The sequence below is a fragment of the Macaca nemestrina genome, chromosome 5 (genome assembly GCF_043159975.1).
Source record: "Macaca nemestrina isolate mMacNem1 chromosome 5, mMacNem.hap1, whole genome shotgun sequence".
Taxonomy (NCBI): domain Eukaryota; kingdom Metazoa; phylum Chordata; class Mammalia; order Primates; family Cercopithecidae; genus Macaca; species Macaca nemestrina.
Window position 1 is genome coordinate 106865053 of NC_092129.1, and position 21837 is coordinate 106886889.

Sequence of the window (21837 nt, forward strand, 5' to 3'; positions counted from 1 at the left end):
AAAAATTAGCAGGGCGTGGTGGTGGTTGCCTATAGTCCTAGCTACTCGGGAGGCTGAGGCAGGAGAATGGCGTGAACCTGGGAGGCGGAGCTTGCAGTGAGCAGAGATCTTGCCACTGCACTCCAGCCTGGGCGACACAGTGAGACTCCGTCTCAAAAAAAAAAAAAAAAAAAAATAGTGAAAGAATGGAGTAATTTATATCCTTGGAGATAAATGGACAAAGAGGACCTGGGAGAAAGCAGAGGCATTAGATAAAGGATGTATTGGGACATGCACAATGTTGCAGCCCAATCCTTTGGTGCCACTATAGACATAAAAACATGAGGCAATCCGCACACAACGTGGGGCACCACAGAGCCAGGGAGACCCATGGACAGGCTCTGTCTTTCCTTGCTTTCCTATGTTTCTTGGGTGTGTCTTTTCTAAACTTTAGCATACCCAACTAGAAAATAAAATTGTATTATGTGTTGTCGAAGATCCCTTCTGATGCTACAGAGTTTAGAAATTTTTTTGTATCTGGGGAAGATACCAACTATATTGGAAAAATTGGTGTTATACAAATGAAGAATTTTCTGGTTGTGAAGTTGTCACTGTCTTTGTTCTCAGTTTTCTTTTTTTAATTTCAAATTATTTTCTTATTTAAAAAATCTTTACACATATTTTCTCCACTGTTTTACATCCCTTATACATTAGAGGCAAGGCTATTTGATATTATATGTGATTATTCTGATTCTATATGTAATTATACTGAGGCTTTTTAGCACACTGCTATTCATTTCTGCCACTTCTATGGGAAATGTCTTCTTGGAAGATTTTTGCATCTGAGAACCTCCCTGAGATATTCTATTTTATTATCCTGTCTTCCTTTTGCCAATATCATCTGTAAAATCTTTATCCACTTCATCTCACAATTTATTTTTCCTTTCCATTGCTCTGTAAAACGTGCATTTCACAATACAACTACATTATACAAGTCCCAGGCTTCTGCTAGACCTAAAAGAATATGTGTGGTTTTATAAGTAAGGTTTTTATAAGTTGATTTCTATTATTTATAGCTGATATATAGGTGTTATTTAAGTACCTTTAGTTTTACAATAGAAATGATAATAGGGAAGTAGATTTTTTCAAATATCCCATAAAATTTCTACTAGAAGTATTTAAAATTATATCACTTTTCTATCTTTTGTAGCATAATACATTTCAAATATTTAGTTTATTTAAATTTTGTTTAATGCTAAACATTATCACTTTTTATTAGCTAGGTAAAATGACAAAAGTTAAGAAAAAATTAAAAGGAAAATATTAGTAATAATTCTCTTAATTTACTGTAAAACTTTTCATTCATGAATGTTGAATTAATCATAGCATAATGCCATTTTGTAATTCTTTTTGCTTGCTGATATATCATAAAAAGTATCATGTAATCATTATAATTTTTAATGGTTGCATAATGTTTCATTGAGTTAGTGTGACAAATTTTCCATCATTTTGCATATTTAGGCTTGTATTCTATTTCTTTATTATTTTTTGGTACTGCTATGATTCATGCAAATAGTCTTTTTCTACTTTCAGATTATTTCCTTACAAATAGGATAACTAAGTTAAAAGATAGAAACGTTTTGTGGGTTCTGAGGAAAATTATTATTATATTGCTTTCTAAAATGTATTATTTCACTTTTCGTTGTCACTCTCAGTATAAATGCATTAGTGAAACACAGCTTTATCCTAAGCAGCAAGTATAGCAAGTGTCATTCACTTTTTAAAACATTGTGGTACAACATATACAACATAAAATTTACCCTTTTAACAATTTTTAAATTGTTGGCATTGAGTACATTCATAATATTGTGCAACCATCCCTACCATCCACTTCCAGAGCTTTTCCATCACCCCAAACAGAAACACTGTATCTATTAAATCATGTCTCCTCATTTTCCCCTTCTCAACCCCTGGTAACCTCTATTCTATTTTCTGTCTCTATGAAACCTATTGTAGGTACTTCATGTAAGTGGAATCATACCATATTTGTCTTTCTGTGACTGGTTTATTTCACCTAGCAATATGGTTTTAAGATTCATCCATGTCATAGCATATATCAGAATTTCATTCCTTTTTAAGGCTGAGTAAAACCCCATTGTATGTATTTACATTCTGTTTATCCATTCATTGATCCATGATTATTTGGGTTCTTTTCCACCTTTTGGTTATCATGAATAATGCAGCTATGAACGTTGGTATATGAGTATTTGAGTCCCTACTTTTCAATCTTTGGGGTATATGTGGAGAAGTGGAATCATTGGATCATATGGCAATTCTGTTTAACTTTTGAAGAGTGTTATTCTTTCATGGTCAATAAAAAGTTCTTTGATTTTTTGCTTATTTGTTTTCTACTTTTCATGTTTGCTTTGTTTTGGCATAGCTTTTACTTTTTAAAATCTCAACATTTTCCTTATCTATACTAATTTATATTGCATCTTCTATAATTATCAGTTCATGTCCTCTGTCCATTTATTGATTACCTTTTTTTCTGAATGTTTTTCTAAAAATTTGAATGAGACCTATCATGGACATCTCCTTCTTTTGCCTACTCAGAGTCCTTTCTCTTTTATACATGGATTTTCCTTTGGGAATTATCCCTCTTCTGCTGCAGAATACACAGCATCAGACATGTGCCCACTCCCTGGCCAATTAAACACTCCCTGGTGCTTGAATCCTGAAAATAATGAAACAAAAATAGAAAAGGATGAAAGCCACATCAAGATGCCCATAGCTTTCTGAAAGTCTGCTCAGCCATTAGAGTTTCTCATGTTTACATGAAATTTCCCTTGGTTCTCATTCATACCAAGAACTAATATTTTTGTCTTTAGTTTTACAAGGTGCATCACATAATTTAATTCAAAAAATTATTCTTTTTTAAAAATAAATTATCTAGAGTTGATTTCTATTGTTGATAATTAGATTTGATAGAATAGTTACCTATATCATATAATTGATCCTTAGTCAAATTTATATAATATTTTTTCCCAGTTTGTGGACTTCTTTTTAATTTTGTTTTTTCACTTTTTAGAAATGTTTAATTTGTAGAATTAAATCTCTAAGTTTTTATGTGACTTTTTTACTCAATTCCTTCAAAGCTAAAAATTAGCTTCCCTCCACCAGTCTAATAATTAATTTCTTCACTTTTTATTTTGACTACATATAAATTATTCCAATTTATACCCAATTTTTCATTATTCCTAAATATATATATTTTTAATGCTTACTAGTGGCAAGTGACTTTAGATTGATTAATATGTTTTTATGTAGCTCCAGCTCTCCAGGTCTCTTAACCTGTTTGATTTCATGCTATAACAGATAGTTCTCACTTGTTGAGGAATCCATTCCAAAGCTCCTAAGGGTAATGATGTTCTATATATACTATATTTTAGGAAAGAAGGAAATGGTAGAAGCATATGCATAGCTATTCTTTGTTGCTCTTCCTAGTCTCAGTTCTTCTTCTTTTTTTCTTATCAGTGGAGCAAGGATGACAATTCTATAGGCGGCAGGAGAGGCTCTGGATTGTAATCCAGTGGGGAAGCAAAGGCATGGGCTGGGAAGAAAGCCCATCAGAAGCCAGGGTGAAACGGGGAAATGTAGAACATGGGAGAGTTAACTAAGTGAAAATGATATAAAAGTATTGGAGGCTCACTCTTGGCCTCATGCAAAAGGGACTAACCTGAGCACTTAAAACAGAGATGCAAAAATAATATCAAGAATGTAAGACTCTTATTACATAAAAATTTTAATACAGAAGCTAAATATCTACAGTAGGTACTGATGGTGGTGGTGGTCCATCTGGAGCAGCTGCTGCAGAGACACCTGCTGCAGCAGAGAGGGCATAGCAATGTCTGTGTGCTTTGTGGAGCTGGCGGGGGCAGGATCAGGAGGGAGGCCTGCCCCGTACCGAGTTGGCAGGGCGGGAGCCCCATACTCCTAGGTACAGCTTTAGCTGCCTAGCCATGGCTCCAGGCCCCCGCATTCCTGGGGCTCTCAGGGACTGGGAAGCCCCATGCCCCTGCAAGTTTGAAAGTGCCCTGCTCCCTGGTCTCTCCCAACTCCTGGTGCCTGCTTGGGATGGAGCAAAGTTGTGGCCAACCCCAGGCACTGTCACAACTTGGCCAGCTGTGCCCACACTCAGGGTGGTGTTGACACACCAACCCCCTGCCATCTTGGCCCCTCTGGACTTTGGGTGCTGAGGAGTGTGGGAGAGGAGTAAGGAGTGGGGAGGGCGGCTGAGGGCACCTCTTGGCATGGACATCCTGCATGCTGGAGATGGCATGTTAAAGGACATCTTGCGTGCTGGAGATGGCATGTTGAAGCCCCAGCATGGAGGCTGGTCTGCCAGTTCTGGGCAAAGTCCATGGCCAGGAGTGAGATCTTCTTTGATGACCACTCAGCCAATTGGACAGTGCTTTTTCCAGGCCTGCTTATGGCTGCCCATGGACCAATCAGCACACACTGCCTCCATTCTGAGCACATAAAAACTCCAGACTCAGCCAGACTCACACTCATTGGGATGACCTGCCTGCGGAAAGGAACTACCCACTATGAGTCTACTCTCTGCTGAAAGCTGGACACTCATCAGGATGATCTTCCTGCAGAAAACAGCTATCCACTCCAGGTGGATAGCTCTCCACCAAGAGCTGAATACTCACCAGGATAATCTGCCTGAGGAAAAGAGCTACCCTCTACAGGCCTCCTCTCCACTGAGAGCTGGACACTCATCAGGATGATCAGCTTGCAGAAAGGAGCTACCAACTTTGAGTCTCCTGAGAGCTATTCCATCACTCAGTGGAGCTCCTCTCTGCTGTGCTCCCCCTCCAGCTGTCCAGGTACCACATTCTTCCTGGAGGCAGGACAAGAACTTTGGACCTGTTGAATGGGACTGAAAGAGCTAACACAAACAGGGCAGAAACACACCCCCCATTCACCATGTTGCAGGCATTGAGATGAAGAGAACGAGAGAAGAGCTACAGTTCTTTGGGGAGCCCACACCTAGGGGCTCCCCAAGCGAGGGCTGTGACACCCTCTTTAGGGGTCTGCAGTTGCTGGTGTCTTCAAGCTTCCGGACACAAACTCATTTCCCTTGCCCAGATGTGTACCCACATCAGAAGCTGCTTGCCTTACATCTGATCTAGCCACAGTCTTTCACAGAGCTGGCCCCCTGAGCTGGTGCCTGTGCTGACACCTGGAGCTGCCTGCCCTGTCACAGCAGTCAGCACAGCCATGGGCCTGGCTGTGAGCAGTGGCCCATGCTCACTCGCTCACACACCCTTTGCTTCTCCATGCCTGGCTCGGCCTTGGAAGGTGTAGGATCCAGGCCAGTAGCACAAACTGAACTCAGCCTGCCAGGCCAGGTGGGTGGAACGAGCCCAGCGGGTCCAAACTCAGGCAAAGGTGCCACTGGCCACAGAGGTTTCTGGCTGGAAAAGCCACACTTAAGGATCCTGTGACAGTACCAGCAGAGTTGCTCTGATTGTAACCTAGCCCATCTGATTCTTCTTAATCTGCTATGATTCCTATGATACTCTGGGAACTCTAGGGTTCTACAGGACAAGATTTGAAAACCACTGGTTTAAAAAATAAGAGACGTCATACATCATCATAATTTGTGTCCTGGAGAAAATGGCTGACAGTAGCTTAAATAACACCTCTCTTTGAGGGAGTTTTAGTTGAAATAGGGATCAAAATAACTGAACCTCAGTAGAAAATTTTCATAAATCAGAGTGAGTGGGAGAATTGATAGTGAGGGAGGTGGCAGCCACAGAACCGATTCAATTGCTCTAAAATCATGTTATTCATCCTGTCACCTACTCCCTGGATGAAGTGATGGCCACAGACAATTTATTGTGAGTCATTGTAATTAGAAGACACTTGATACTTTTTGAGGAGCACACTGTTCACACAAATTAATCCTAATCCTACCAAATAGGCCACTTTATGAATATACCTAGTAATAAATAGTCATTTGAAATGACTCCCAAGAAAGGCTAGTAGAGAAGACTAAAATTCAAATACAATGATGGCAAATTAGAAAAAAGAATTTAAGATGTTTCTCCGAGTCAATCAAACCAGGCTAACATATTTAAAGGGAAAATGGCAAGTGGTGATTATTTAGTGCCTGAGAGCCTGAGGGAGGGTTTTGTTTGTACTCTCAACCAAAGAACTGAATGTTCCAAAATGTCACTGAGGAACAAAATGTCATATGGTGGAATTGATGGCTAATAAAATTAGAGCAAGAAACTATTGAAGAAACTATTACTTTGTGCCACATATAGCCAACTTGTGAAACCCACTGCCACAGGAGGTTATGGAGTTGAACACCATAGATGGATTTAAAATTGAATGAATAACTTTATGACTAATAAATGCAGTGCCAGTTCTTCATGCTAAGATAAAGGGGTAGTCAAAGTACATGTTTCAGAGCACAGGCCAAGTGCTGCAGGGGTTAGAAGTAGGGACGTTTCCCTTGTAAACACTGATATATAATTAGCCATTCAGAACACAAGAAACATTTCTACCTCTCTGCCAGAACTAGATACTGCCCCCTGCAGAAGCAGGGGTCCAGGAGAGGGGCTGCTGTGGGAGTTAAGTGTGGAAGGATCCTCAGTAAGGGGCCTGTGCTGAGCTTGCACAGCCATGAGCTACCAACAAGCAAGCAAAAAAAAAGTTGAGAGTGTTCTCCTGCCACCCTCAGTTACCTCCTCCACCACCTCAAACATTTTCATGCTGAGCTTGCATCCTCCTGACTAATATCAACGTTGAGCCACCACCTTCTTCATCAGCTGAGTATCCTGGTGGCCCCATTCTGCCCTCCTTTCTTCAGCAAAATATGTCTCTATTTCTGAGTGTCTGCTCATAGTTCCCATGCATTCTCCCATCTTGATAATCTGGACTGGATCATGAAGAAACATGAAGATCCTTGAACACTTTTCTTGGTGCAGGTGTTCACAGTTCAACAGCTTTGAGGGTCAAAGTAGGTAATGTAAATGTATGCAGAAGCCCAAGTATGAGAACATTTAACTTTCGGAAATAGAATCACACAGTCTTTATTTTTACTAAATTAGAACTAAATTAGAAGTGCATGGCATAATGTAAGCAGATATGATATTTGGGATTATATATTAAATTCAAAATAAAAAGATTAACTGAAAATTTTCAACTCCAATTCTTCTGATTTATAATTAGAAAACTAATATCTTTTTTCTATGTAACATGTACTGGACTTTGAATTTCTCTTTAAAATAGACATACAGAATTTGGCCTTGAATCCCTTAAATGAGAAAATATTTTGTTTTATTTTAGCTCATAACGGCGAACACATGTTTTCAATATACGTAGTTTGCTTTTATGTTTAGAGTAACCACTTTCAAGACATTGAAGAAATCTAATCATATTTTGTCATCAGTATCATATTATAATGCTACTTGGTTTATTTGATAACTTCATTCATTCATTCTATCAGTATTAATTGGAAAAACAAAGTGAAAAACATTTGTTTATTTTTAAAAAGTTTGCAGTTAGAGAACTTTCTTTGGAATTAGGTCTTCAACTCTGCAACTGGGGAATTCCTGTACTTTCCAATTCTGAAAACTGAGTCTGGTTTAAAAAGTGTGGTAGATTATTTCTTGCCAAAGAAACAATTCTTTCTAAAAAGAAAATAATCAAAACATAAATTTTAAAAAAATTATAATCTCCCTTGCATTAAAAAAAAAAACTAATAATTACTTTTCATGGTAGCATTACTTATTTGATTTGCTTCTAAAATAGAACACTATTGAAATTTCTGTTGTTTCTCTCAGCTCATTAAGTTCTCATCATGCATTATCTTTCTGTAGTTTGTTCATAATGATGACTTCAGTTGCATCCTTTTGACAAAGACATACTTTGCGTATTAAACATGTAAGAGTTGTCTCCAATTGTTTTCCTTGTAGAAATCTTTCACCTGCTTGGTTAAATTTATTCTTAGGTATTTTTTAAGTTACTGTAAATGAAGAGTGCCTTCTTGATTTCTCTGTCAGCTATTACATTATTGATAAACAGAAACACTACTGATTTTTGTATACTTATTTAGTTTCTTTGAAAACAACTTTGCTCTCTCCTACTTTTCTTGAATTATACTGTCTTTGCAGTCTCTTTGTCATTTTCCACTTTTGCTACAGACATGGAGTCACAGAATACAGAAAAATAACAGCACAACTATGATAAAAGTGGAAACTGATACGATCATTGTCACGCTCATAAGATGTGACTCTAGTAAACTGGAGAGAACATGCCATTCTAAAGAGAACGGCAGTTACACAGTTCCAGCCAATTGCCACCTTGTAAGACTGAGGCCCAGTGTTGTGAGAACATCTGGATGATTCCAGAGAGTTAAAATACCCAGAATTTCTCCCAAGTTTTAAATGTAACCAACTAATTGAAATATTTTTTATTGATACAAAATATTTGTGTATTTTTATGGGGCACATGTGACATTTTCTTACATGCACAGAATGTATAACAATCAAGTCAGGGCATTTAGAGAATCCATCACCTCAAGTAGTTATCATTTCTACATGTTGGGAACATTTCAAATTCTCTCTTCTAGCTATTTTGAAACATATGATACATTATTAACTATAGTCATCCTACTCTGATAATAAATATTCATTCTGTCTAACTGTTTCTATCCTTAACCAGCCTCTCCTCATGCGCTTCCCACACACTCTTCTCAGCCTCTGGTAGCTATCATTCTACTCTTTACCTCTATAAGATCAACTTTTTTAGCTCCAGTATATGAATGAGAATATGCAATCTTTGTCTTACTGTGCCTGGCTTATTTCACTTAACATAGTGATCCCTAGTTCTGTCCACATTGCTGCAAATTATAGAATTTCATCCTTTTTCTAGTCAAATAGTACTCCAATGTGGGTATATACCACATTTTCTGTATTCATTATCTGATGTTAGACACTTAGGTTGATTCCATATCTTTGCTATTGTGAATTATACTGCAGTAAACATGAGGGTACAGATATCTCTTTGATATACTGATTTCCTTTCCTTTAGATAAATACCCAGTAATGGGATTGCTGGATTGTATGGTAGTTCTATTTTTAGTTTTTAAAGAAATTCCTATACTATATTCCATAGTGGTTGTACTAATTTACATTCCCACCAACAGTGTATAAAAGTTCTTTTTTCCCTCTACATCTTCGTCAGCATCTGTTATTTTTTGTCTTTTTAATACTAATAGCCATTCAAACTAGGGTAAGATTAGATTAGTAATATTGAACTTTTTAATATACCTGTTGACATATATGTATGTCATACATCTATGAAGACATATATGTATGTCTTCTTTTGAGAAATATCTTTTCATGTATTTTGTCCACTTTTTAATGGGATTACATGCTTTCTTGCTGTTGAGTTGTTTTAGTTTGTTTTCTTTTTTGGGTATTAGTCCCTTGTCAGATGAATAGTTTGCAAATATTTGCTCCCATTCAACAGGTTGTCTTGTCACTCTGGTTATTATTTCTTTTGTTGTGCAGAATCATTTTAGTGTATTATAGTCCCATCTGTCTACCTTAGGTTTTGTTTCCTGTGCTTTTGAGATCTTAGTCACAAAATCTTTGCATAGACCAGTATCTTGAAGCATTGTTTTCTCCTAGTAATATTTTATTTTCAGGTGTTATGTTTAGGTCTTTAATACATTTTGAGTTGATTTTTTTATATGGTGAGAGATAGAGGTCTAGTTCATTCTTTTGCTTATGGGTATCCAGTTTTCCCAGCACTATTTATTGAAGAGGATGTCCTTTCTCCAGGGTATGTTCTTGGCACCTTTGTTGAAAATAGTTGGCTGTAAATACCTGGATTTGTTTCTGGGTTCTGTATGCTGTTCCATTGGTCTATGTGTCTGTTTTTAATACCAATACCATGCTAATTTGGTTACTATAGCCTTGTAACATATTTTGAAGTCAGTTAGTGTGACACCTCCAGGTTTGTTCTCTTTGTTCATAATTGCATTGGCTACTCGGGGTCTTTTTTGGTTCCATACAAATTTTAGGATTTTTTTTTCTTTCTGTGAAAAACAACATTGGTATTTTGATAAGAATTGTGTTGAATATGTAGATTGCCTTCAGTAGTATGGTCATTTTAATAATAATTCTTCCAATTCAAGAGCATGGGATGTCTTTCCATTTGTTTGTGTCATCTTCAATTTCTTTTCTCTTCTTTTCTTTAGAGACAGGGTCTCACTGTGTCATTCAGGCTCCAGTGCAGTGGTGTGATCATAGCTCATTGTAACCTCAAACTCCTGGGCTCAAGCAATTCTCCTGCCTTAACCTCCCAAGTGGCTAGGTCTATATAGACATGTGTCACCATACCCAACTTTTTTTTTTTTTTTTTTTTTTTTTTTTTTTTTTTAAGAGAGAGAGAGGCTTTTGCTATGTTTTCTAGGCTGGGCTTGAACTCCTGGACTCAAGAGATCCTCCCACCTCAGCCTCCCAAAGTGTTGGGATTACATGCATGAGCAATCACACTCAGCTGTCTTCAATTTCTTTCATCAGTGTTTTGTTGTTTTCCTTGCAGAGATCTTTTACCCCCTTGGTTAAATTTATTTTTAGGTATTTTTAAACTATTGCAAATGAGATTGCCTTCTTGGTCTCTTTTTAGCCATTTCATTATTGATAAATAAAAATGCTACTGATTTTTGTATATTTATTTTGTTTCCTGCAAATTTATTTGATTTGATTATCAAGTCTAAGAGTTTTTTGGTGGAGTCTTCAGATTTTTCTAAGTAAAAGATCATGTCATCTGCAAAAAGAAACAGTTCGACTTCTTCTTTTCCAATTTGGATACCTTTTATTTCTTCTCTTGCCTGATTGCTCTGGTGAGGACTTCCAGTATATAAATATAAAACTCACTGGTAGAGGAAACACACAAACAAGGAAGAGAAAGGACTCATGTTACCACTACAGAAAGCCACCAAACTATGATGACAAGCAATAAAAGAGAAAGAAAGAAACTAAGGACATACAAAACAACAGTGAACAAAACTACAGGAATAAGCCTTCACTTACCAATAATAACCTTGAATGTAAACAGATTAAATTGTCCACTTATAAAATATAGACTGGCTGAATGGGTCCAAAAACATATGATCCAATTGTATGCTATCTACAAGATAGATACTCGTAAAGACACACATATATAGACATATCCCATCCATAAAGACACATATAGACTGAAAGCAAAGGAATTAAAAAAAAATTTCCACACAAATGGAAACCAAAAGTGAGCAGGAGTTGCTATGCTTATATCACATAAAAGAAACTTTATGTCAAAACAGTAAAAAAGAGACAAGGACGGTAGTGAGATAATGATAAAGAGGTAGATTCAGCAAGAGAGTATAACGATTCTAAATACATATGCACCCAACACTGAAGCACCCGGATGTATAAAGCAAACATTATCCAAAGGGAGAGGTAGACTTCAATGCAATAATAGTTGGGGACTTCAACCTCCATCAACACTAGACAGATATTCTACACAGAAAGTTAACAAATAAACATTGAATCTAAAGTGAACTTAAATTTCACTTTAGATCAAATAGACCTAACAGACACCTACAGAACATTTTATTCAACAACTACAGAATATACATTCTTCTTCTTGGCACATGAAACATTCTCCAGGTCATATGTTTGATCGCAAGATGAGTCCAACAATTTTTTTTAAAGATCAAATTTATACCAACTATCTTCTCAGACTACAGTGAATTAAAACTGGAAATTAATTTAAAAAAGGAACTTTGGAAACTGCAAATACACAGAAATTAGACAACATTCTCCTGAACCACCACTGGGTCAAGAAAAAAAAATTAAGAAGAATTTTTTTATGTTTTAGATTTTTTTTATTTCTCCAAATTTGTTATGTATCAGGAGTGACTGAAATAAAAAATATAATTGAGTCCCGTCATCATCACCATCATCATCATGGAAATGGCTTTAAGAGAAAACTGGTCAGATGAATATTATTGCTTCTCATTTTCAACGAATAAATAGTTGCCACTGATAAATTGACGGCCAGGAGTCTGTCAAGAATGCTCAACATATGTTATATAATACAACACACCCGTTCACGGCGGGGTGAAATCCTAGGAAATAACTTATGTGTGGTTCTTGATTTAATCATACAAGACAAGCACGAAAGCACCACCCATGCCTCTGAGAACACTGGACCATGCACCCTTGAGAAAATCTTTGCCTCCTTCATCAGGAGCAACCTTCTTTAGTAGTCAAGCATGTCTGTGTACATGAAGTCAGTTCCTTTGCGCCCTGACTGCATCATCATGTGGGGGCAAACGGTGTCAAATGGATAGGAAGCCAACCCACCAAGGGCAGTGGCAGTCTGTGCGATCATCCAGCTGAGGACAATGTGAGTGTTCTTGGGATCCGGAAGCATTCCGTTTCTAGTGTCATAGATACCGAAGTAGGCAGCTCAGTAGATGGTAATACCCTGCACAGACACGTTAAAGCCTTGGTACAGGCCCTTAATCCCATTAGATTTGCATATCTTAACCAGGCAGTCACCAAGGCCTCGGAATTCCCTTTTGCTCCAGCTTCACCCACATCGGCTGCTAGACGGGTAGGGGCAAAATCAAGAGGGTACACAAAACACAAGGATGTGGCCCCAGCGGCACCGCCTGATGCTAGATTCCCTGCAAAGTAGTGTCAAAACTGGGTCCTCTTGTCCACCCCACCCAGGAAGATCTGCTTGTGTTTATCTTTGAAGGCCAAGTTGAGAGCCTGGATGTGGAAGTATCTGATGACATTGGCCAGGTTACTGCGCCAGAAGGACAGGACTCCCCTGCTCCTTGGGAATATGGACCACACAGTCTATAATGCCCTTGTATTACTTACCTGCGGTGATCTGTTTGCTGGCATGCTGCAGCAACAGCTTGACATGGTCGATGGGTGCTATCGCCGTCTTGAAGATGGCTGCGACCACTCCACCTGCCAGGAAGTCCATGGCGAAGGACACAGTGGCATCTGTCACGTTGAAAGAAAAGAGGAGGCAGGCTGCTGCGGGACGGGACTGGGTGGGCAACCGGCTTTGACTCCGGGACTGCGAGAGAAGAAAATTTTAAAAAATTGAAACGAATAAAAATGGAAACACAACAAGCCCAAACCTGTATGTTAAAAGGGAAGTTTATAGAAACAAACACCTACATCAAAAAAGTAGAAAGATTTCAAACAATCTAATGAAACACTTTAGGAACTAGGAAAGCAAGAACAAGCCAAACCCAAAATTAGTGGAATAAAAGAAATAATAAAGATCAGAGAAGAATTAAACAAAATATAGATGCAATAAACAATATAAAGGTCCAATGAAACAAAAAGTTGGTTGTTCAAAAAGAGAAATAAAACTGATAAACCACTAGCTAGACTAATAAGAAAAGAGAAGACCCAAATTTTAAAAATCAGAATGAAAAGGAGATACTAAAACTGATTCCACAGAAATACAAAAGATCATCAGAGATCTTTGACATGAACATATCATATGAACAACTATACGCTAACAAACTGGAAAATCTAGAGGAAATGAATAAATTCCTGGATATATGCAACCTACTAAGATGGAATCTGGAAGAAATAGAAAACCTGAACATACTAATAAGTAATGAGATTAAATCAGTAGTAAAAAGTCTTCCACGACAACAAAAAAGCCCCAGGACCAAACGACTTCACTGCTGAATTCTACCAAATGTATGAAGAAAAATTAACACCAATTTCCCCCAAAGTATTCCAAAAATTTCAAGAGGATGGAATTCTCCCTAACTCATTCTATAAGGCTAGCATTACCTTGCTACCAAAACCAGACAAGGACACAATGACAAAAGAAAACTATAAACCAATATCCCTGATGAACATAGATGCAAATATCACCAACAGAATACTAGCAAACTGAATTCAGTAACATATCAAAAAGATAATACACCACAATCAAGTGAAATTTATCCCAAGGATATAAGGATGATTTAACACATGCAAATCAGTAAACATGAAACATCACTGGGACAGACTAAAGGATAAAAACAATATGATCATCTCAATAGACACAGAAAGAGCATTTGTTAGAATTCAGTGTCTCTTCATGATATAAAAAAAAAAACCCTCAACAAACTAGGCATAGAAGGAATATACCTCAGCATAATAAAGGTCATATATGATAAACCCACAGCTAACACCTTACTGAATGGGGAAAAGTCGAAAGCCTTTCCTCTAAGAACTGGCACAAGACAAAGCTGCCCCTTTTCACCCCATTCCTATCCAGCTGATCCTGGCCAAGCTGGGTTCCTTCAAAAGTTTAAAAATACAATACATATCACTACACACCTGCTATAATGGCTATAATTCAAAAGACAAATAAGTTTTGGTAAGGATGTGGAGAAACTACAACCCTGATAACATTGCTTGTAGGAATAGAAAATAGTACAGTCACTTTGGAAAACAACTTGGCAGTTTCTTAAAAAGTGAAACTTAACACACAATTCAACAATTCTACTCTTAGGAATTTACCCAAGAGAAAGAAAACACGCATCCGCACAAAGACACTTAGATAAAAGTTCATGACAGTGTGATTCATAAGAGCCCCAAACTGAAAAAAACTCAACTGTCTATCAGTTGGTGAATTAATAAACAAAATGTAGAATATTCATATAATGGAACATTACTCAGCCATAAAAAGAATTACATTCTAATATATGCCATAGAATGAATGATCTGCGAGTCATTATGCTCATTGAGAGAAGCCAAATTCAAAAGAGTATATATTGTATGTCTCCATTTATATGAAATGTCCAGAATGGACAAACCTATTAAAACAGAAAATTAGATAAGTAGTTACTTATTACCTCAGAGGGTGGGGAAACTTAAGGAAAATGGGAAATAACTGCTAATGCATAAGCAATTTCTTTTGGGGATGATAAATATGCTCTAAAATGGATTGTGGAGATTGCTGCGTAACTCTCTGAACATACTGAAAGCCATTAAACTGTATATTGCAAATAGATCAACACTATGGTACATGAATCATATCTCAATAAAGCTGTTTTTATTCAAAAATGAAAAATGCTGTAGAAAATGGGAAGCTAAGCTTTAGGACAGCTAACAAGAAGAAACAGAACAGAATGGGAAGAGGGTCAGGAGTGAGACAAGGAAGCTGAGCATTATATGTTGGAGTCTGGTGAGCAGACGGAAGGTCTGGAGTTGGTGGGGTGAATGACTGAGGGGTTCATTCCTGACTCTACCCAGAGCTGAGTGCTTAATGAATATTAGAAGATAATGCTCGATAGCATCATTAGGGGGCAGAAGAACAGCGTCAATACCTGCAACCAGCTGTGACTAACCAGTACCTGCCTGGGTTTTCCGGATTTATATGATCACATAGAGAGAGGGAGGGATCCCTAATGATCAGGCCCATTAATTGTCCCATTATTGATGAGAGTGGGATCTCAGTGTGGATTAAATTTGATCCAGATAAATACTGCAAGAAAACTGCCTGAAGTGGGCATGATGATTATCTCATTGATATTCATTCTCTTTCTTCCCCATTGTGTAGTGACCCTAAAGTTTGGGGAGACTGATCTTCAAGGACATGCCTTGAATAGTATCAGTTACTCAAAGTAAACTCATCTCCTTTGCCACAGTACAGAACTACATCCCATAAAATGTTCTGCTTTTTGCTATAATGGTTCTTGAAAAGTCATATCATTTTCAGACAATTCATTGTTTTCTATGTAAGGCTTTTCCTTTTTACCCCAAAACACACTAAATGAAAAATAGAAGTAGTAGGAATAATAAATAATTAAAATAATAAATATTATTTTTGACATTGACATATTCAATTTACTCAGACATGTTCAATTTACTCAACACAACATTTTCTAGTCAGACAATTTCATATGAATCTAATTTGAATTTTGAGCAATGTCTAGAAAAACACAAAAAAATTGACTTTGCTTATGCATGCCAAATAAAAGGGATAAAAGATTTGCAGCTTCCACAATGCTTAGTATGTTGTGAACCTATACTATTTCCACATGTTTCAAAGCTTTCATTTTCTTAGCTTTGATTTTATCCCAAAAGTAATTTTGCATGTTGTGATTTTTCAGTGTAGTTTAAGAGCAAGATCACCAAAGTCCCAAAAGGTTTAACAAGAGATGAAGAAAACGGCACAAAAATAAGACAAAGAATAAATCAGTAAACCCTTAGAATATTCTATTTTAAGCCAAACTTGAATTTTTGTTTTCAAATTACTGGATTTTTAAAAATTGTGTAAACTTATTTGAACTGTTATATAAAATTATCAAGTACCTTGATTTGGGACTAAATGCATCACAATTTTTCTTTTAAAATGAAAAAATATTTTTTGCACTTAGCAACAGAGGTTTCAGGAAGGAATTAGATATTAAACAAGGAATATGTTTTAAGCAATTCAGGAGTAAGTTAATCAAAGCATGACATTTCTCTTATAGGATTTGGTTCAGTGGTTGCCCATTGGGAACCATATGAGTCAGAAAATTCATATGATGGTTAGAGAAGGGTTCCTTCTCTTCATAATTGTGGACTTAAAGTATGCAGTTCTGTGGGTACTGGTACCATTTTGTGACCATGTCAGGGAGATAGATTGCTTTGGATTGAGGCCTACATGACAGGCAGAATGAAGAGGCAGAAAGAATCTATGGCTTTGAGGATGTGATTTAGCTGCCAAATTAAACTAAACAGAAAAATCATATTTCTTGAATTTCCAGTTATGTCTCTGCTGCTTACAGTTTGTTACAGCAAACTGATCTGGGTGTTTTTTTAATACATTTCAACCAAAAGTGTCATAAAATGGGTTTTTAGTTTCCAAAAGTATGGCAGAATACATGTGCAGAGAAATCCTTCCAGGAGTAAGAAAAATAATATTAAGCAAATACTTAAATTTTTTTTTTTTTTTGGAACATTGCTGAACTGGAAGTAAAGAAATGGAACTAGAGGAAACAAACAATGAGACAATATGATTCCATGAGGATTAGCTGAGCCCTAGAGCTTGCATTATCCTTGAGAATATCTGCCAATTATTATAGCCTGAAGTCTGGGTTTTAATTGGCAAACGTTTGAAGAACAGAAGCCAAACCAGGTGCCAGAGTAGAGTAGAGAAAGTAGGATTAGAGATACCTGCATGAAACCAGGACCACTCACAGTGTGACACTCACAGTGGGTAAACAAGAGACGAATGTGACCCACAGCAGGGAAGATATTCCTTCTCTTTGCATGGAGCAGAAATAAAGAAAATAAGTCCCCCCTGAGAGGTCTTAACCACAAGCCATATTCCCATCATTTTGCCACTGAAATTGATATTGCCTAAAAAAATTTAAACTAGATATTGAGTTTGAAAGTTGGTAATGCCACAGGTACTATTGTTATGAAGAAATGTATTTTATTTGCAGGCCTCAAATAAAATATTATGAACTCACAATAAAAATGATTAATACACATGCAAAGAAGCCACCATGAATAAAAAATTTAGCATAAATAAGAATTCTAGAAGCATCTGTACATTAATAAAAATAAAACCCTTCAAAACTTTTGGAACATAGCCAGTAGTCTTTATAGGGAAACTTAAAGCCTAATTCTTGTATTAGGAAAAAAATCAAAACATGATTACCTAAGCATTTATCTTAAGATGTTAGAAAAAGAAGAGCAAAAGTCAGTCATTCTTCACTTCACTCGATGATGATACATGCTGAGAAATGCATTGCTAGGCAATTTTGTCATTGTGCAACCATCATAGGGTGTACTTACATAAGCCTGGATGATAAAGCACACACACACCTAGGCTATATGGAATAGCCTATTGCTCAGAGGCTACAACCTGTACAGCATGTTACTGTACTCAATGTTGTAGGCAATCATACTGCAATGGTATTTGTATATCTATACATATCTAAATACAGAAAAGACACAGTAAAAATACTGTATAAAAGATTTCATTTATTTTTTTCTTTTTATTATTATTATTATTTTTATTATATTTTATATTTTAGGGTACACATGCATAATGTGCAGGTTTGTTACATATGTATACATGTGCCATGTTGGTGTGCTGCACCCATTAACTCGTCATTTACATTAGGTATATCTCCTAATGCTATCCCTCCCCCCTCCCCCCAACCCCACAACAGGCCCCAGTGTGTGATGTTCCCCTTCCTGTGTCCAAGTGTTCTCATTGTTCAATTCCCACCTATGAGTGAGAACCTGCGGTGTTTGGTTTTCTGTTGTTGCGATAGTTTGCTGAGAATGATGGTTTCCAGCTAAATCCATGTCCCTGCAAAGGACATGAACTCAACTTTTTTATGGCTGCATAGTATTCCATGGTGTATATGTGTCACATTTTCTTAATCCAGTCTGTCATTGATGGACATTTGGGTTGGTTCCAAGTCTTTGCTATTGTGAATAGTGCCACAATAAACATACGTGTGCATGTGTCTTTAGAGCAGCATGATTTACAATCCTTTGGGCATATACCCAGTAATGGGATGGTTGGGTAATTTACAGATTCAATGCCATCCCCATCAAGCTACCAATGACTGTCTTCATAGAATTGGAAAAAACTACTTTAAAGTTCATATGGAACCAAAAAAGAGCCCGCATTGCCAAGACAATCCTAAGCCAAAAGAACAAAGCTGGAGGCATCAGGCTACCTGACTTCAAACTATACTACAAGGCTACTGTATAAAAGATTTTAAAATGCTACACTTGTTTAGGGCACTTACCATGAATAGAGCTTGCAGGACTGGAAGTTTCTCTGGATGAGTCAATGAGTGAGTGGTGAATGAATGTGAAGGCCTAGGACATTACTGTATACCACTTTATAAACACAGTATACTTAGGCTACACTAAATTTATTTTTAAATATTTTTCTTCAATAATAAATGAATCTTAGCTTACTGTAACTTTTTTACTTTATCAATTTTTAAATTATTTTTAACCTTTTTACTCTTTTGTAGTAACAATTAGCTTAAAACACAAACACATTGCACAGTTGTACAAACATATTTTTCTTCATATTTTTATTCTATAAGCTTTTTTCTGTTCAAAATTTTTTTGGTTTACTTTTGTAACTTTTTTGTTAAATAAGACACAAACATTCACATTAGCCTAGCCTATACAGGGTCAAAATGATCAATATCACTGTCTTACACCTCCATATCTTGTCCCATCGGAAGGTCTTCAGGGCAATAACATGCATGACAGGGCAAGAACTGTCATCTCCTGTGATAACAATGCCTTCTGGAACACCTCCTGAAGGACCTACCTGAGGCTGTTTTACAGTTAACATTTTTTTCATAAGTAGAAGGAATATGCTCTAAAATAGTAATAAAAAATACAGTACAGTAAACACATAAATGAGTAACACAGTCCTTTATCACCAAGTATTATGTTCTACACATCATTGCATGTGCTATACTCATACATGACTGGCAGCAAAGTGGGTTTGTTTACACTAGCATCACCACAAACAAGTGAATAATGTGTTATGTTACAATGCTAAGAAGTCACTGTGGGAAAGGAATTTTTCAGCTCTATTATAATATTATGGAGGGCATCATATATGCACTCTGTTGTTGACTGAAATGTCATTATGTATCACACAATTATAAACCTAGAAAACGTAGGAGTAAGAAGAAATAAAATAATAGAGACAAGAGCAGAAAAGCATAAAGTAAAAAACTTCATACTACAAAACCAAAAATGATTCTTTGAAAAACTAATGATATTGACAAACCTCAGGCAAGATCGATTAAGGAAACAAAAGAGACAGCACAAAAGATTAGGAATGAATAAGAAGGTGTAACTAAAGAGGCGGCAGAGATCAAAATGACAAGAAAATATAAGTAATTTTAATGTTAACACATTTGAAAAATTAAGTGAAATGAACAAAATACTTTTAAAAGTTACCAAAATTGACTCAAAATTAGTCAAGAAATAAAAATCCTAAGGTTATCTGTAGTACATAATTCTCCCTTGAGAAAAACAGCAGATTCATGCAGTTTTACAGGAGCATTCAAAGAAACATTCAAAGAAAGGTAACTCCAAACCTGAACCTCCAGTTAACAGAATAAAAGAGAAGGTTTTCCAATTCAGCTTACATATTTAATGTATTTTATTATCAAAAGTAAAGAGAGTAAAAGAAAGGGGAAAAACAGGCCAATCTTATTCATTAATGCAAGGACAAAAAAAGAAGTCTTTTTTTTTTTTTTTGAGATGGAGTTTTGCTCTTTGCTCCTAGGCTGGAGTACAACGGCATGATCTCCGCTCACTGCCACCTCTGCCTCCTGGGTTCAAGTGATTCTCCTGCCTCAGCCTCCTGAGTAGCTGGGATTACAGGTGCCTGCCACCACGCCCGGCTAATTTTTATATTTTTAGTAGAGATGGGGTTTCCCCATGTTGGCCAGGCTGGTGTTGAACTCCTGACCTCAGGTGATCCCACCCACCTCGGCCTGTCGAAGTGCTGGGATTACAGGCATGAGCCACGGCACCCGGACAAAAAAATTCTAAAAAAGGAAAAGTATAAATTGAATTCAGCAATGTAAAAAAGATGATATATAATTACCAAGTTGGATATAATGTAGGAATGCAATTTTAACATTATAAACATTAGATTTAACATTGTAAAATCTGTTAAGTAATGTATCATGTTAATATATTAAAGGAGAAAATATTATTTTAATAGGTATAGAATACACAGTTGATAACATTTAATGATCATTTTTGATACAAAACCCCAGTGGACAAGTCATAAAAATGAATTTCTTTAACCTGAAAAAGTTATGCATGGAAATTTTATAGCAAACATTATAATCAATGGTGAATCATTATAATCATTCACAATATAACTATTGCTATTCAACATTGGATTAAATATCATAGCCAGTGCAATAAGGAAAAAAAAAGAAATGCTATAAGGATTGGAAAGTTAATTATTATTATTCAGAAACAACATGGTTTTCTACAAAATAGGAAACCTGAAGGAATTCTGCCCGAATTATTATAATTCATCATTTGGGGAAATAATGCAATAAATTTGTTGTTTCTGGCAAAGTTACCATATAAGATTAATAACTAAAAGTCAGTGGCATTTTTAATGGCAGCAACAAACAGCTAGAGAAAAATTTTAAAATGTACTATTTACAATAGTTTAAAAAAAAAAAAAAAGTACCCAGTAAGATTCTAACAGAAAGTATGTAAAAACATGTTTTTGTTTGGTTGGTTGGTTTTGGTTTGGGTCATTTTGAGTGTGTTTCTTAAGACAAATCAAACAGAAACCTAGGCTATCATTTTAGTGGGGTTTCTAAAGGGAGTAGAGGTAAAATGGATATTTTTAATACAGCCTTGCATCCAATCCTTTTTTCTTAAGTCCCACCTGTATCCTACTTCCAGAATAACAGGGGTCAAGAACCCTGAAGCTTTGCAGATTCTTCAATGGCAATTACTGTGCTTCTAAATTTTTCCCACTAATGGCTTTATTCAGATTTCATGGATCTGCTACATCAGTTACCACACAACCATCCACCATTCAGATTCGACTACCTTCTCCCCTCTCGTCCCTTTGCCCTGTAGCATTTCCACTTCCCCAACCACTTTCTCTTCCCTTCAATCCCTTGACAGTTTTTTGAGAGTTTCTGGGAGAATGTGGAGTTGAGTATGTGTGTTTAATTCTCCATTTTTACCACCAGCCCACTCTAACTTTCTACAAGCATATCTC

General features: G+C 36.5%; 1 pseudogene; it reads right to left on the reverse strand.

The window, feature by feature from the left end:
- Positions 1 to 1246: 1246 nt before the first annotated feature.
- LOC105496837 (ADP/ATP translocase 2-like) overlaps positions 1247 to 21837 on the reverse strand; it is a 142195-nt pseudogene continuing 121604 nt past the window's right edge.